Source organism: Canis aureus, chromosome 3 (assembly GCF_053574225.1).
Source record: "Canis aureus isolate CA01 chromosome 3, VMU_Caureus_v.1.0, whole genome shotgun sequence".
NCBI lineage: Eukaryota > Metazoa > Chordata > Mammalia > Carnivora > Canidae > Canis > Canis aureus.
The window spans coordinates 44703960-44720790 of NC_135613.1; the positions used below are offsets into that span (position 1 = coordinate 44703960).

General features: G+C 35.6%; 1 protein-coding gene and 1 long non-coding RNA gene across 8 annotated transcripts in view; both read left to right on the forward strand.

Moving 5' to 3' along the window:
• The window catches only part of LOC144310750 (uncharacterized), a 35625-nt gene extending 34446 nt beyond the window's left edge, over positions 1-1179 (forward strand). For all 4 annotated transcript variants that reach the window (XR_013376426.1, XR_013376425.1, XR_013376424.1 and 1 more), the window contains one exon: positions 898-1179. This is a non-coding gene — a long non-coding RNA (uncharacterized LOC144310750). The remainder of the gene's footprint in view (positions 1-897) is intronic.
• PDE4B (phosphodiesterase 4B) overlaps positions 1-16831 on the forward strand; it is a 548107-nt gene that overhangs the window by 276817 nt on the left and 254459 nt on the right. The window lies entirely within an intron of this gene.

Consider the following 16831-nt stretch of genomic DNA (forward strand, 5'->3'; position numbering starts at 1 on the left):
GACATATAAAGACTAGAGAAAAAAAAAGAAAAACTAGAGAAAGACAAGAAGTAAATGTAAGTAAGTAAGGTAAATGTAGTTCTGGAATAATAGAAGAATTACCTTCAGAATTAGGTTTGAGACCTATAAAAGGAAATACCACTTACTGTGATGGTATGGTCAGACTATGAATCGTCTTTCTTCGAAGAATGGTGTAGGCTGGAAATATACTTAGAATCTAAACAGGTTTAGATAGATTTATAAATATGAATTGTATCATAGAGGGCAGGAGAGGTCATAAGAGAACAAGTATGGTATTGAAGGGAACTTTGATCACCCTATTTTATAAGAGGAACTTATGCTAGATGATTCAGAAGCCAGACCAAGTTTAGCCATTTCTTTGTTCTTATGCTAGGTATTATCATAGCTCAACTACTCAAAGGAACAAATTGCCACAAGTTCACCATTGCCCCTGATGACAAAATCATTTCCATATATATTTGTGTGTGTAGTACTAAAATTATGAAATTATTTCTTTAAAATTTTAAAATTCAGACTTCTGCATAAAGCATACTAGAAAATGTTGAAAGTCACAGGCTTGAAAATACTTAATTACAAGTGTGTGTTTTTAAAAATAATCTATCCTCAGTAGCTGTCATCATACCCCTTCCCTAGGTAGCTAAGTTAATTGGGAAAAAGAAGAATGTGTGCATTGGAGCTCAGACTTAACACACTCTACAGTGCCCCTTTCCTGCTGCCCCAGGCAGCACCCTGTCGTGGCCTGCCATTCCACCTGTGTAATGGCATTTCAGAAATGACAAATAGTTTCTCTTAGGTGGAAAGATTTAACTGGCAATTAAGGAGGCATCCTAGGCTTAAAAAAAAAGTAACTGTAACTTCCTAATTTTATTTTCCTAGCATCTGTTCTATTCAAGCCAAGCCTACTGCGGTGATCTTCATGGAGACAATTCAGTGGTTTCCTAGCAACCAAGTTTCCTGTGGTTTCCTTGGTTATAAGCAACGACATAACTCTTGTGGGCAACTTCAAAAGCACAGAAGAAAACCCTCCTTCTAAAGAATGAGGTTCCAAAAAATTCAGGTTACTGCTTGCTGAGTGTCTCTGTTTATAATGAAGAACTGTATCTCCATAGGCATTAATAACTGTAATAAATAACTTGTGGAGATTGCAAAGTAAAATCACATTAGGTTATGTATTCTTTTTTGTTGCTTTTGTAATATGCCTGATCCTAACTTTTTCCTTGAAATTAGGATATTTTTCCTATCTCTTCTGATTGACTATTGTCCATAGGTAGCCTAGCAGATCAAATTTCGTCACCTTTTTATAATTGTATGAGGGGTCATTTAGGAAGACAGCAAAGTGATTGCTCAACTGTAGAATCAAATAATACCAACTTGTTTTTAATGATTGAGTGTGTATTAGAAGCTTAGATAGATGGCTGGTGGGAATCCATTAAATAACTGTAAACTTACACTGACCAGTAATTTCCAGTGCAGTGTGACTAACGTTAACTACTTCTACCTACTGAATTGTTTTTTTTTTCCTTTTATAATTACTTCTGAAGAACTATACTGAGTAGCTCTATTCTCTGGGGATATATCTAAAATACATGATATGTCAACAGAAGAAAAAAATAGCAGCATACATATTTAGAAGTAGAATTTGTGCCACTTAGACTATTCATCTTTGCAACTTCAGTGCCTATCCTAGAATATAGCTTGTGGCAAACCTGAAAGTCTGAATTAATGAATGACCATGGTCAATAGCTCATTTAGTTTTTCTGGTAGAAATCAAGATTTCGTGTGTAGATCAACAGGCTAAAATAACAATGGAGAAGGAGATAAATATAATGAATTCTGTGCACAAGAATTTTAAACTGTGAGTCAAAATGTATTACTTTCATGCTATTCATTTATACCTTCCAATATTTATTATGGGCCTATGAGATCCCAGGCTGTGTGCTCAATGCTCAGAGTAAAATGGTGAATAAAATTTATTTATTTATTTATTTATTTATTTATTTATTTATTTATTTATTTATTTTTAACTTTTGTGTATTTTTTTTTATTGGAGTTCTATTTGCCAAACATATAGTATAACACACAGTGCTCATCCTGTCCAGTGCCCCCCCGCAGTGCCTGTCATCCATTCACCCCATCCCCCACCTGCCTCCCCTTCAACTACCCCTCGTTCGTTTCCCAGAATTAGGAGTCTCTCATGTTCTGTCACCCTCACTGATTTTTCCCCACTCATTTTCTCTCCTTTTCCCTATAATCCCTTTCATTACTTTTTGTATTCCCGGTATGAGTGAAACCATATAATAATTGTCCTTCTCTGATTGACTTACTTCACTCAGCATAACACCCTCCAGTTCCATCCACATTGAAGCAAATGGTGGATATTTGTCATTTCTAATGGCTGAGTAATATTCCATTGTATACATAAAACACATCTTCTTTATCCATTCATCTTTTGATGGGCACCGAGGCTCCTTCCACAGTTTGGCTATTGTGGACATTGCTGCTACAAACATTGGGGGGGCAAGTGTCCTGTAGTTTCACTGCATCTGTATCTTTGGGGTAAATCCCCAGCAGTGCAATTGCTGGATTGTAGAGTAGCTCTATTTTTAATTTTTTGAGGAACCTCCACACAGTTTTCCAGAGTGGATGTACCAGTTCCCATTCCCACCAACAATGCAAGAGGTTTCCCCTTTCTCCACATCTTCTCCAACATTTGTTGTTTCCTGTCTTGTTCATTTTCATCATTCTCACTGGTGTGAGGTGGTATCTCATTGTGGTTTTGATTTGTATTTCCCTGATGGCAAGTGATGAGGAGCATTTTCTCATGTGCTTGTTGGCCATGTCTATGTCTTCTTTGGTGAAATTTCTGTTTATGTCTTCTGCCCATTTCAGGATTGGATTGCTTGTTTCTTTGCTGTTGAGTTTAATAAGTTCTTTATAGATCTTGGATACTAGCCTTTTATCTGGTATGTCATTTGCAAATAATCTTCTCCCATTCTGTAGGTTGTCTTTTAGTTTTGTTGACTGTTTCCTTTGCTGTGCAGAAGCTTTTTATCCTGATTAAGTACCAATAGTTAATTTTTGCTTTTGGTTCCCTTGCTGTCATAGATGAATCTTCCAAGAAGTTACTATGGCCAATCAAAAAGGGTGTTGCCTGTGTTTTCTAGGATTTTGATGGATTCTTGTCTCACATTTAGATCTTTCATCCATTTTGAGGTTATCTTTGTGTCTGGTGTAAGACAATGGTCTAGTTTCATTCTTCTGCATGTGGCTGTCCAATTTTCCCAGCACCATTTATTGAAGAGACTGTCCTTTTTTCAGTGGATAGTCTTTCCTGCTTTGTCGAATATTAGTTGACCAGAGAGTTGAGGGCCCATTTCTGGGTTCCCTATTCTGTTCCATTGATCTCTGTGTCTGTGTCTATTTTTGTGCCAGTACCACACTGTCTTGATGATCACAGATTTGTAGTACAATTTGAAATCTGGCATTGTGATGCTCCCGGCTCTGGTTTTCTTTTTCAATATTCCCCTGGCTATTCGGGGTCTTTTCTGATTCCACACAAATCTTAAGATGATTTGTTCCAACTCTCTGAAGAAAGTCCATGGTATTTTTATAGGGATCCCACTGAGTGTGTAAATTGCCCTGGGTAGCATTGACATTTTCACAATATTAATTCTTCCAATCCATGAGCATCTATCTGTTTGTGTCTTAATTTCTTTCAGAAGTGTTCTGTAGTTTTACCTCTGTAGTTAGGTTTATTCCTAGGTATCTTATGCTTTTGGGTGCAATTGTAAATGGGATTGACTCCTTAATTTCTCTTTCTTCAGTCTCATTGTTAGTATAGAAATGCCACTGATTTCTGGGCATTGATTTCGTACCCTGCCACACTGCCAAATTGCTGTATGAGTTCTAGCAATCTTGGGGTGGAGTCTTTTGGATTTTCTATGTACAGTATCATGTCATCGGTGAAGAGGGAGAGTTTGACTTCTTTGCCAATTTGAATGCCTTTTATTTCTTTTTGTTGCCTGCTTGCTGAGGCTAAGACTTCTAGTATGTTGAATAGCAGTGTTGAATAGAATAGCACTATTCTAGTGTTGAATAGAGTGGTGGACATCCCTGTCGTGTTCCTGATCTTAGGGGAAAGGCTTTCAGTTTTTCCCCATTGAGAGTGATATTTGTTGTGGGCTTTTCGTAGATGGCTTTTAAGATGCTGAGGAATGTTCCCTCTATCCCAACATTCTGAAGAGTTTTGATCAGGAATGGATGCTGTATTTTGTCAAATGCTTTCTCTGCAGCTATTGAGAGGGTCATATGGTTCTTGTTTTTTCTCTTGTTGATATGATCTACCACGTTGATTGTTTTATGAGTACTGAACCAACCTTGCATCATGGTGAATAAAAATAAACATGTTCCTGCCTCAAAGAACTAGGAAAATAAAATTATTGGGAATTATAAATTATTAAATGATAGTCCAAACAAAAGTAAAATTACAACTTTAGTAAATATTTTAAAGACAAGCTGCATAATGCCATGAATTTAACAAGGAAACTTGTTCTGATTTGAGGGTGGGCTAATCAGGGACAATTTCTCAGAAGAAGTAACATTTAAGCTGAGAGATGAAAGGTGGAGTAGGCATGACAAAAGAAAAAGATAAGTGTAAGTGGGGAATAGTATAGACAGAGGAACATGTGCAAAAGACCTGTGAAACTTAAGAGGAGCCCAAGGGAGTCCAGTGAGACTGAATTTCAGAAAGTGGAAGTGAACACAGAATGAGAGGAAGTTTCAGAGGGTTCAGAAGGGCCCCTCAACTGGCCTTATAGGCCATGTTCAGCATTTAGGAGCAACAACGTAGAAGTTTGGAAATACTGCACATAGTTGCATTTTACCACTTATAGTATTAAGTGTATTTTAAAAATTACTGAAGACCTTGACTTAAAGGTGAAAACTGAATTTTGAGGTTATGAGAGAATTGAGTAGCTACACAATATGGCTGGTGGTCTGAAGGTGGCATTGGAACAGACTGTGCTAATGGACTAGTGGTCTAATTTAGAGAAAATTGTGATGCTCCCTTTCAATTTTAGAGAAAATTGAAAGTCGGACAGCAGCTTACATAGTCCATGCAGAAAGGCTGAAAGCCAGAGGATCAGAACCAGTCAAGAACATAGCAATAGAGGAGGAGGTAGAAAGTAGAATTTATTGAAGCTGAGTTTTATGGCAGGTGCTCTATACACATCATTTCATTTAGTTCTAACAACTGCATAGCAAAGTGAGTATTATTTTCCCTCTTTTTTATATTATCAAGAGATCAAGGAATAGGGACTATAAATAATATACCGTGGGTAACATGATAGCAGTTTGGCTGGGATTAGAATCTAGAACTTTTTTGGGTTCTAAAAGGTGTGGGGTTTTTTCCAGTATAAAAATTCATTTTTCCTCTCTTATATGCTGTAGTTTGGGTCACAGAGTCTGGATATCAAGATGCCCTTTATATAGTGTCTTATAGCAATGAGGGAGGCAAAGACATATTTTAAAATTTTTTTAAATTTTTATTTATTTGTGATAGTCACAGAGAGAGAGAGAGAGACAGAGACAGAGACAGAGACACAGGCAGAGGGAGAAGCAGGCTCCATGCACCGGGAGCCCGACGTGGGATTTGATCCCGGGTCTCCAGGATCGCGCCCTGGGCCAAAGGCAGGCGCCAAACCACTGCACCACCCAGGGATCCCACAAAGACATATTTTAATATTGCTTAACTGAGGCATCCTGAAAACAGGCAACACTAAGCCCAATTTAGAAAGACTAAATTTCTTCTTTAGTATTTTTTAATACAACCATTTATTTTTGTATTTATTTTTCAAGAAACTTAATTGAATTATTCTTAAACTGCATGCTTTAACAATCATTTTGAAATTGATGTATTTGCAATTTCTTGTATTTAGTTTGGTATCAAGAGGAAGAGTAACCAAGTGATTTATGACCCTCATATTATAGAGTCAAACATTTAGAACTAGAAGGGACAGGGCACCTAGATAGCTCAGGGGTTTGGCTCAGGTCCTGATCCCAGAGTCCTGGGATTGAGTCCCGCATCAGACTCCCTGCAGGGAAGGGAGCCTGCTTCTCCCTCCGCCTATGTTTCTGCCTCTCTCTCTGAGTCTCTCATAAATAAATAAATAAATAAATAAATAAATAAAATCTTTAAAATAACAACAACAAAAAGAACTAGAAGGGACAAAGAGGTCATTTGAGCCCGTGAAGTTCACTCATACATTCAGTGTTTTTTTAAATTGAATTTCTACTGTATGCTACGTACTGTTTTCTAGGTATTGTGAATACTCCATTGAACAAAGTCTCTGACATTATAGGAAACACAATCTATTGAATTATAATTCATTGCCAGGGAGTAGGAAATGATACAAAGTAAAGCAAACAGATGGCAGCAGTAAAAGTTGGTCAAGGAAGAACTATCTGAAGGAAGTGACCTCTGATAGAGACATTTCTTCAAAGGAGACATACACATGGCCAACAGACACATGAAAAAAAGTGTTCAACATCATTCAGCATCAGGGAAAAACAAATCAAAACCACAGTGAGATACTACCTCACACCTGTCAGAATGGCTAAAATAACAAATCAGGATACAATGAAGGGAAAGGGTGCAGTAAAGGGGGAACCTTCTTACACTGTTGGTGGGAATGCAAGCTGGTGCCGCCACTCTGAAAAACACACTGGAGGTGCCTCAAAAAGTTAAAAATAGAGCTACTCTATGACCCTGCAATTACACTGCTGTATATTTACCCCAAAGATACAATTGTAATGATCTAAAGGGACACATGCACCCTAATGTTTGTAGAAGCAATGTCCACAATAGCCAAGCTATGGAAAGAGCCGAGATGTCTATTGCCAGATGAATGGATAAAGAAGATGTGGTGTTTATTATATATATACACAGTGGAATAATAGTCATAACAGATGAATACTTACTATTTACATTGACATGGATGGAATGGGAGGGTATTGGGCTGAGCGAATCAGATAATAACAATTATCATATGGTTTTACTCCTATGTGGAGTAAAGAAAGAAACACACAGAAGATCATAGGGTAAGGAAGGGGAAAACTGAATAGGTAGTAATCAGAGAAAAGATACAAACCATGAAAGACTCTTAACTATAGGATAGGGTGATTGGGTGATGGGCATTAAAGAGGTATGTGATGTGTTGAGCACTAGGTATTATATGCAACTTTATTGAACTCTATATCTGAAACTAATGGTGTACTATATATTGGCTAATTGAATTTAAATAATAGTAATAAAAAGAAACCTAAGAGAAGCTAAGGAGTGCCATATAGAAGAAGAGAATTCAAGGCAAAGGGACCAGAAAGCACAAAGACACTGAAAGAAATAATGATCTTGGCTGGTTGGAAGAAGGGCTGCACTTAAGATTTTATAAAAATCTAGGGATGCCTGGGTGGCTCAACGATTGGGCATCTGCCTTCAACCTAGGACGTGATCCTGGAGACTGGGGATCGAGTCCTGCATTGGGCTTCCTGCATGGAGGCTGCTTCTCCCTCTGCCTCTGCCTATGTCTCTGCCTCTGTGTGTGTGTGTGTCTCATGAATAAAAAAATATATAATTTTATAAAAATCTAATGGTTAATGACTATCTTATCTCATAAGCTGAGTTTGTAGTCCTTGTGTAATAGAAGAGACTCTCAAAGATCTATCATTTACCTTATGACTACTGAGTCTCTGCCTAGATGCCATCTAAATTCAAATCTGGCTTCTTTTAGTTTTGGCAATTCTATTGAAAGTGATTTCTTTTCAGCATTAGGATTTAATTTCCTAAATACTAAAAATCACTTTCAGATTACAAACTTTGAGAATCACTTTAGAATTATTAAGGCAAGGACACAAATGGACTCAGTGAAAATAGTTCTATTGGTGCACAATATTTTATAAATTGTGAAAACTCTAGAATTTTAAGATTGAACAGTGATGTCCAAAGTCATATAGAAGCATATTGATTACTATCATATTAATTATTATTATTATTATTATTATTATTATTATTATTATAGAGCCAGTCACACTTCTGAATGCTGAAATCATGTGAACATATTTTGTCCTCAGGACCTTTGCCAAAGTTATTATTATTATCATCATCTCTGTTTTAAGATGGGGGAAATGAAGGAACACAGGGGTTCAGGAGTTTCACCAAGATTACACAACTAATAAGCATTCAACCTGGGAGGTCTGACTCCAGAATCTGAATTTAACCATTATATATTAGACAATATGAAGAAATGGAGACTGATGGGCCACCTGGTTGAGCATCTGTCTTCGGCTCAGGGCGTGATCCTGGGATCTAGTCCCACATCGGGTTCCCTGCAGGGAGCCTACTTCTCCCTCTGCCTATGTCTCTGCCTCTCTCTCTCTCTGTGTGTCTTTCATGAATAAATAGATAAATCTTTATTTTTTAAAAGATTTTATTTATTTATTCATGAGACAGAGAGAGAAAGAGAGAGAGAGGAGAGAGAGGAAGAGACACAGGAAGAAGGAGAAGCAGGCTCCATGCAGGGAGCCCATGGGACTCGATTCCAGGTCTCCAGGATCACCTGGCCGAAGGCAGATGCTAAACCGCTGAGCCACCCAGGCTGCCCTAAATAAATCTTTAAAGAAATAATTAAAAAAAAAGAAATGGAGACTGATGATTTAGTAAGTTTTCAAGATCACACCTACACAGGTAGAATTTCAGCCTTATTGTGTATGAGCCTAGAATTTGAGTCTTCATCATTATTCTGCTACAGAGCATCATCCATCCTTGAAGAATATCTCATGACTATCTCCATTCAAACTCCACACTGGGAGAGAACTCTGTCTAGGAGAATGCACGTGGGCATTTTTAGGTAAAAGAATCTTATTTAAATCTAGTTTTGTACTTGCTAGCTTGTGATCTTGAAAAAGTTAATTAACTTCTCTAAGTCTTAGTTTGCTTATCTATAAAATGTGGACAATCATACTTGCTAAATTATGTTGTACAGAGAAAGGAATGATGTAAAGTGCTGGACACAGTATCAAGTATATATGAAGTAATTAAAAATGGAGCAATTATTCTTTTCCAAAGAGGCAACTAAGGCCAGAGAAATTACATCACAAGCTAGTAGTGGAGTATCCAGGATATAAATTAGGTTTCTTGATTAATATATTTCTAGCACTGAACCACACAAAGGACTTAGTGACAAGATTCATAAAAAGTGACCTGCCAGTTTACTGGTATATCTGTTATTCCAGTTCAGAATATGTGGTGTTTCTTCCTCAAGCTAATTTACTGAACTTCAAGTTTGAACCATGCTGCTTCTACATTATGTATAATGTCAAAGAATTCTGTGTAACATAATACTTTTCCTCTCCCAATTAGATTATAAAATCATAATGGAGGAGGGATCTGTTTCTCGGTTATGTGTTTTTGTATTTCTCTCTTTTTGAACTTAACCTTCCAGTACAGAAGAAAGGTCTTTGATATGAGGAAACTCACAAATCAACCACTTTAACTGTTTTTTTTAAGATAAGCGTTGTTGAGGTCTACTTTACACACAATAAATTATACCAACTTTAAATAATTGATTCAATGAGTTCTGACACGTGTATAGAGTTGTGTAACCACCACCACGATTATGATATGGAACTGCTCTGTCCAAAATGGTAGCCACTAGCCACCTGTGGTGATCACTTGAAATGTGAGTAGTCCTAACTAAATTGGGGCTTAAGTATAAAATACACACTGGACTTCAAAGGTTTAGTATGAAAAAAAATTGAATATCTCATTAATAATTTATATTAACTATATATTGAGAAATATTTAGATATATTGTATTAAATAGGACATATTATTAAGATTAACTTTACCCATTTCCTTTTACTTTTTGAATTTGGCTAGTAAAATATTTAAATTGCACATGTACCTGGCACTATACTTCTTTTGGACAATGCTTATATAGAACATTGCCATCACCCCTAAAATCTTCCCTCTTGCCACTTTGCTGTTAGCCTTCTTCCTCTATCTCAGCCCTTGGCAATCACTGATATTCTTTCTGTCACTGCAGTTTTACCTTTTCTAGAAAATCAGATAAATGAAATCACACAGTGTATAGTCTTTCATATCTGGTTTCTTTCATTTACCAATGCTTTTGAGATTTATCTATGTTGTTATGAATCAGTGGTTTGTTCCTTAATTATTGAGTGGTATTCATGAATAGCTATTCTACAGTTTTATCTACTTCTCAGCTGATGGACATTTGGGTTGTTTCCATGTTTTTATCTATTGTGATAAAGCTGCTATGAACATATATGTACAAGTCTTTACGTATACAGATGTTTTGTTTCTATTGGTAAAAATATTAGGATGGGATTACTGTATAGTGTATGATAAGCATATATTGGACTCTAGAAGAAACTGCTAAGCTGTTTTCCAAAGTGGTTGTAACGCTTTACATTCCTGCTAGTGTGTGATAGACCCAGATGCTCATATTTTCATCAGCTTGATATTGTCACTCTTCAAATTTTAGTGAATGTCTATGATATCTCATTGTGGGTTTAATTTGTCTTTTCCTTAGGATTAATGATGTTGAGGATCTTTTCAAGTGCTTATTGACCATTCATATTTCTTCTCTGATGCAATGTATCATTTGAGTGTCTTGCCCATTTTTTGAATTTTTTTGTCTTTTAGCTGGGTTGAAAGGATAGAGTCCTTTAAATATATTGAATATGGTAGTTCCTATTTTTATGTCTTCAAGTTCAGTTATATTTTTCTTTTGCAGTGTTTAATCTGCTGATGATATAATACATTATATTTATTTCATTTCAGATACTATAGTTTTCTTCTTTAAATTTCTAATCAGCTCTTTGTTATAACTTACATATTTTCTTCTTTACACTCATTTTTTCCTTATATTCTTTAACCAATGGAGCATTTTTATAAAGAAATATATTTTTTTAAAAATATTCTTCCCTACAAATGCCATTAACCCTATTATTTCTGGATCTGTTTTCATTGAATAATTCCCCCCTCCATTTATTAACTTTATTTTCCTGTTTTTTAATTGATGCTGGACACTTTGGATTTTATATTGTTTATTATTGGATTTTTATGTACATTTAACTAGTGATACAATTTATTTTGGCAAGGCTACATGAAATTGGCTTGTTCTTTTGAAGCTTGCTTTTCAATTTTGTCAGAGGGGTTCAGAGTAGTGTTTAGTCTCGGGTTAATACACCTTCACTGCTGTGGTGATAACTGTATGATGCTTCTTATTGATATTCCATGTAATCACACCGGCTGGTGGAAACATGCACTGTGGTTAGCTCTTTATGAGCTCTGAGAGTTGTTCAGATCACGTTTTTATTTTGTTTTGTTTTCTAGGCTTGGGTAGTTTCTTCTCATACAATTGCATATTGGTATTCAGCCAGACTCAAGGGGACCACTCAGTAGAACCCAAGAGAACTGTCTCTGTGGAGCTCTCTCATCTCTGGTACTCTATCTTGCATTTTCTACTCAGCTTGCCCTCCCTAAACTTTGCTCTCTTTCTTCTCAACTCATTGGGAATCCTGGTCTCCATCTGGATTCCCCTCTGTGAACTGCAGTCTGACAGCTCCCCTCAGGCTGTACCCTGCATATTCATTGCACTTACTCCATTTATTTTACCTTCTCTAAGGAATCACAGTTCATTGTTTCATATTTTGTTCAATTTTCTAGTTGTTTGAGGTGGAAGTGTTCATTCATTATTCTTTCATGGCTAGAAGCAGAAGTCCAAATACTTTACGTTTGAAATCAAATAACTTTTAAGCCTTCAGAACTTTCATATGTAGCCTGAGTGCTTCCTTCCATCATCATTTCAAAATGTCAGCACCATCCTGGTGATTCTTCAAGAGGTTAGTTCAATTTTTGCTCCCTATGTTCCAAGAAAAACACAGCTAAGTATATTAACATATTAACATTCAAGAAACGCTGGCTACAGATTATAATAAACATGGCTGTTTCTAAATTTTAAGACTCCATTTTTATATCAACTTAGAATATTAAAAAACATTTTAAGTGGAGTACTTTCCTTGAACTCTCCTATAAATGCTTCACTCAGCTATATTTTGATATTTTGTGTATAACTTTCATTAAGGTGATATAAAAGCATATTGTACCTTCAGTTGAAACACACACACAGTGAAACTTAAATTACCATAATACACTTTCCAGTACTTTTTTTACCCCCTTGGTTGCCAAAAAGCTCTGAACTAAATCTAATTTTCAGGTCTTTTGTTTTTGACTTGGTGAAAATCTTGAACAATATTGATGAATAAATTAATAGATGTCATTTAATGTACTTTTGTGGTTTTAACTCATTTCAACCTTGTCCCTTTATGTTATTATGATTTTTAATAGCAGAATATACACTTTTAAATAGTGCAAGAATAAAATATTTTTCTATCTTTACAATGCTGGACGCAGTTCGGATTCAGTAAACCCTGAGAAAACAGAAGTCCACTGCTGGTAGGCTAAAGCTAGTGAACATATTTTTTCTTCCTTTCTTGAATAGTTAAGTGAGCAGGGAGGGATTTATTAAAGTCAATTTATCTCAGTGCCAAGCACATACTGGCACCTACAATGATGCACAAAATGTGATGGATGCTAGGAAATAAATTGAGGGATGCGGTCTCTATTTTTATGGAGCAATCACTCCAGAATTCTATTCTGTATTGATGTTATCAGAACAGAATGCTTTCTCTGCTTAGAATGTTCCTTTTCCTTGCAACACACTTCACCCAGATAATCTCCCGTTTTGCTCTTTGTTTCATTAAAGTCCTTGCTTAAATATCACTTCATCAAAGATGTCTTTACTGGTCATATTTTGTAAAATGGAATTCCCTCTTTATACTCTATTTTCTTACTCTGCTTTATGATTCTTCATTCTTCTTGTTACCTCCTCTGTTCCTTACTTCAAATAAGTTCGATGAGAAGAAGACCTATTCTAAATTTACCCCGAGCTATTTGTAGCTAGAATTTCCTACTGCTGGTCAGCTGTATTAGAACTCATTGAGAATACAGTTTCTAAACTTCCTGTTGTTTGTATGAGGGGTATCATAGATATAGAGTTGAATTGTACATCCCTAACAGGCATTATTGCAGAAACAAGATGCCGAAAACCTTTCTATCGCCTATCTATAGCTAAAATCTAAGCTTTTGAGATTTTATATGTTTATCTACTTACTTAAGAGATTTTATTTTTTTATTTGAAAGAGAGCTCAAGAGAGCACAAGCCAGGTTGGGATGGGGGGCGGTGGGACAGAGGGAAAGGGAGAAACAGACTCCCCACCGAACAGAAAGCCCAACCTTGGGCTTGATCCCAGGACCCAGAGATCATGACCTGAGCTGAAGGGCAGATGCTTAACTGACTGAGCCACCCAGGTACCCTCCTTTTGAGATTTTAATACTTTGATTCTAATAGTTAATTCAAATAGACCCCAGTAGTGCTACATACTAAGATCTTTTAAGGTCTTTAGTTTGTTTTTAAGAAAGTTTTCTGCATTGTGCTATTATTCTGTTTCAAATACGAAATTGTATCATACTTCCAGGGAGAATAAATAGTCTAACTGTTATTTGTTTTGAATTTTATGAAAATGTAGCTAGTCCCAGAGAGACTAAGTTCTGTATATTAGAAATTATCTTTCCAGCAGCACATGTGAAATAATGGGATTAATTTTGCTGTGAGTATCACTGGTGAAGTGAGCAGTATTGTTGTACTAAGAGCCTTTGATATTTTAGAAGCTTACCATTATGGCCTTTTAATCATACATTTTCAACTCATGAGAAAAATATCTGGGGTTATTGTATCCTTATAGAGTACTTCTGCTAAAATTCCTGCAAAGTAGATGTCTTTTTCTATATTTTGATTTGTCTTACATATTGGTTTAATATAATATAAACATATTTGTTTAATATGGTTCAATAAAATAAAGCAAATAAATATCTTTTATAATCAGAAACCAAAACAAAAACAGAAGGGATCTGTAAGAACATTTAGATACACTTCTTCAGTTTACTCTCCTGAGTCAGAAAATGGCTTTCTGTAAGACACAGAGTTAGCAGGAGCCAGTACTGGAAATCAAAAACCTCCTGTCCAGTGTACTAACACACCAAACTTCTTTGGCTCCAAATTCTTTGGACCTCATGCCTTAAATATTGTTTCAATTGTAACATGTTGCTCATAAAGGTTCCCATGTCAGAGAATAAACCACAGTCTACCCTTCAGGAAATTATATAAAAGGAAGGATCTTTATGGTTCTTTATGAAAATAATATATTCTAAAACTGATACAAGAAGGTTTGTTATTAGCAACAGAGTAAAATCACTTTGCCTTCCTCAAATTATTTAGTTTAGTTGTAGGAATGCATTGTAAACATCTGTAAATTGTTGGTTTTGTTACAAATTGGCATCTGCTCCTGTAGAATCACCATGACTCTTCATGGTAAGGTTGAAGTGAGTTGTTGATACCACTGAAAATCATGGAGTAAGAGAAATCCTGCCTGTGTAAACTCCTTGGTGTCATTTCCTCCTTCTTGAGAGCTTCAGGATACTTGAGGACCTGAAACAGCTAATGCTGAGTGTATGTCTCCGAAAGGCTGAAACTTTAAAAGATTTTTTTCATTCATCAGATTTCCTGGTCTTACTCTGCTTCCTATTTTATGTCTTAAACTTCTGAAATGAGGCCAGCATGTCTTTCTTGGGAAATGTCCTTAGAGTTCCTCTTTCAGTGAAGTATTTTTCCAAACATGTTGATAGAGATTGACTCTAGATATCCATTTAGGCAAATTAAGCTCTAGAAGTAGCCTTGGCTTTTCTAGTGAAGTTCATGGTAAATCTAGTTAAGATTTTACTCTATACTTGTAGTTTTCAGTATGGTCTTACCACCACAGAGAAAAACAAGCCTATAAATACACATAAATAGACAATATAATTCCATAACATTGAGTTGGTATAATAGCCATTAAGCACAATGAATCAGCTATATAGATATTTTTCCCCCTGTGCAATCTGTGAGAACATTTTAGGCTTCCATGTGGCCTCTGAGTGAAATTTACTTTTCATTACAAAATCTGTTTATACCAAAGCATATGCTTTCCAGGAAATGGGAAGTCATATTCCATTGCGAATGCATAAAAACATACCAACACACTACATACAAATTAAAGTAAGATCGATAGCCATCATTCAATATTTTCAGTGTATGGTTGAAATGAGAACATCACAGTAATGAGCTTGGGTTATTAATGTCCATTTCCTTCTATTTTTTTTTTGAGATTATGGTTTATAGTAATCTTAAAAACTATTTTTCTTTTTGCACTTAAAAAAAGTTTTCAACCTTTGGATTATTCAGAAAACAGCAAAAAATACCTGTCTTCCCATGAGGCTTTTCATGGGAAGTCCAGTATTACACCAAAAGACTTTTTATTTGTTAGAGTTTTTGTCTCAGAGGATAGTATGCTATTACGCAGATGTATTCATTTCCAGGAAGAACACCAAGTTATCTGCTAGTGTTTTTCCCTTTAGGAGCTTTCATGATTCTAAGATTTAATGAGATAGGTAAAGCAAATCTTTCTGAAGACAAATTGGATACTGTAGAATTCAAAAACCATTCCAAGCTTCCAGGTGAATACGATCAATCTTAGTTGTAAAAGCATCAACTCAAGACAGTAAAAGCTATTTGCAGCTCTTGTTGCTATGAAATAAATGTCAATAAAACAACAATAGGAGCAACAAATCTTGACACTTATGGTGAAACTAGAGTTCAAACATTTCATTTGAATTTTTTAAAAAGATATACATTCATTTTAATGCCCTTTATTAATGATACAAGGGTGTTAATATATGTTTCTATTTATTATGCTTAGTCCAACTTCAATTCTACTCACAGAGTTGTTTTACACTATTTGATTCAACTGACAAATCAAGTCAAACAAATGATTTCATATTATCTTCCAATGAACGTAGCTTGTCTGATTTTGACCAAATTTGAGCCAAACCATTGGTTATATAGAAAGCCTCTATAGTGACTTTATATAAAAGGAAGGATCTTTATGGTTCTTTATGACTATTCCACACCCCATTCCCACACCATTGATTCCATCCCATTAATCTTCTCATCAACTTTTTTGCTGCCTAGTATTTTGTCTGTGGTGCAGATGGTGGATGGAGAAATGAAATTTGTATTGACTAAAATAAGTTATTTTAATATTAATATTTTATAAGAGATATTGTAATATCTCTTGCTAGTCATTGTACCTGGTCATTAAGGGGTAAAGTAATTAAAGCATTGTTATTAGAGCATAGAGTTTGTGAAATTCTATTTTAGGCAATCCTGGTGGAGATAGATCTAAAATAGACCGACAGATGTCTCGGGAAACTTCTTGAAATTCTTTTTGTTTAATAGTTTCTTTGCAAATTATGCATGAGAATACACAGGTAATTGGTGATGATGGGATAATTCTTGAGGCATAACAGTAGTTCTGTAGGTGAAGTTAGATGGCCATATTAATATTGCTAAGATTTTTGCAATAGGTATTTTTATTAGTATATCAAGGATCAAATCTGTGCAACTCCTTTTAAAAGAATGTATGGGTGACTTAGTTAATTTCTATGCAGTACTCCTAGACAAGATTTTCTGATTTGTCTGATTGCAGAAAGATCAAGTCACTCACTGTCAACAGTTTTCAATTGAAAAGTTAGTCTTACTATAAATTTCAGGCACTACTGCTGAGTTTAGAT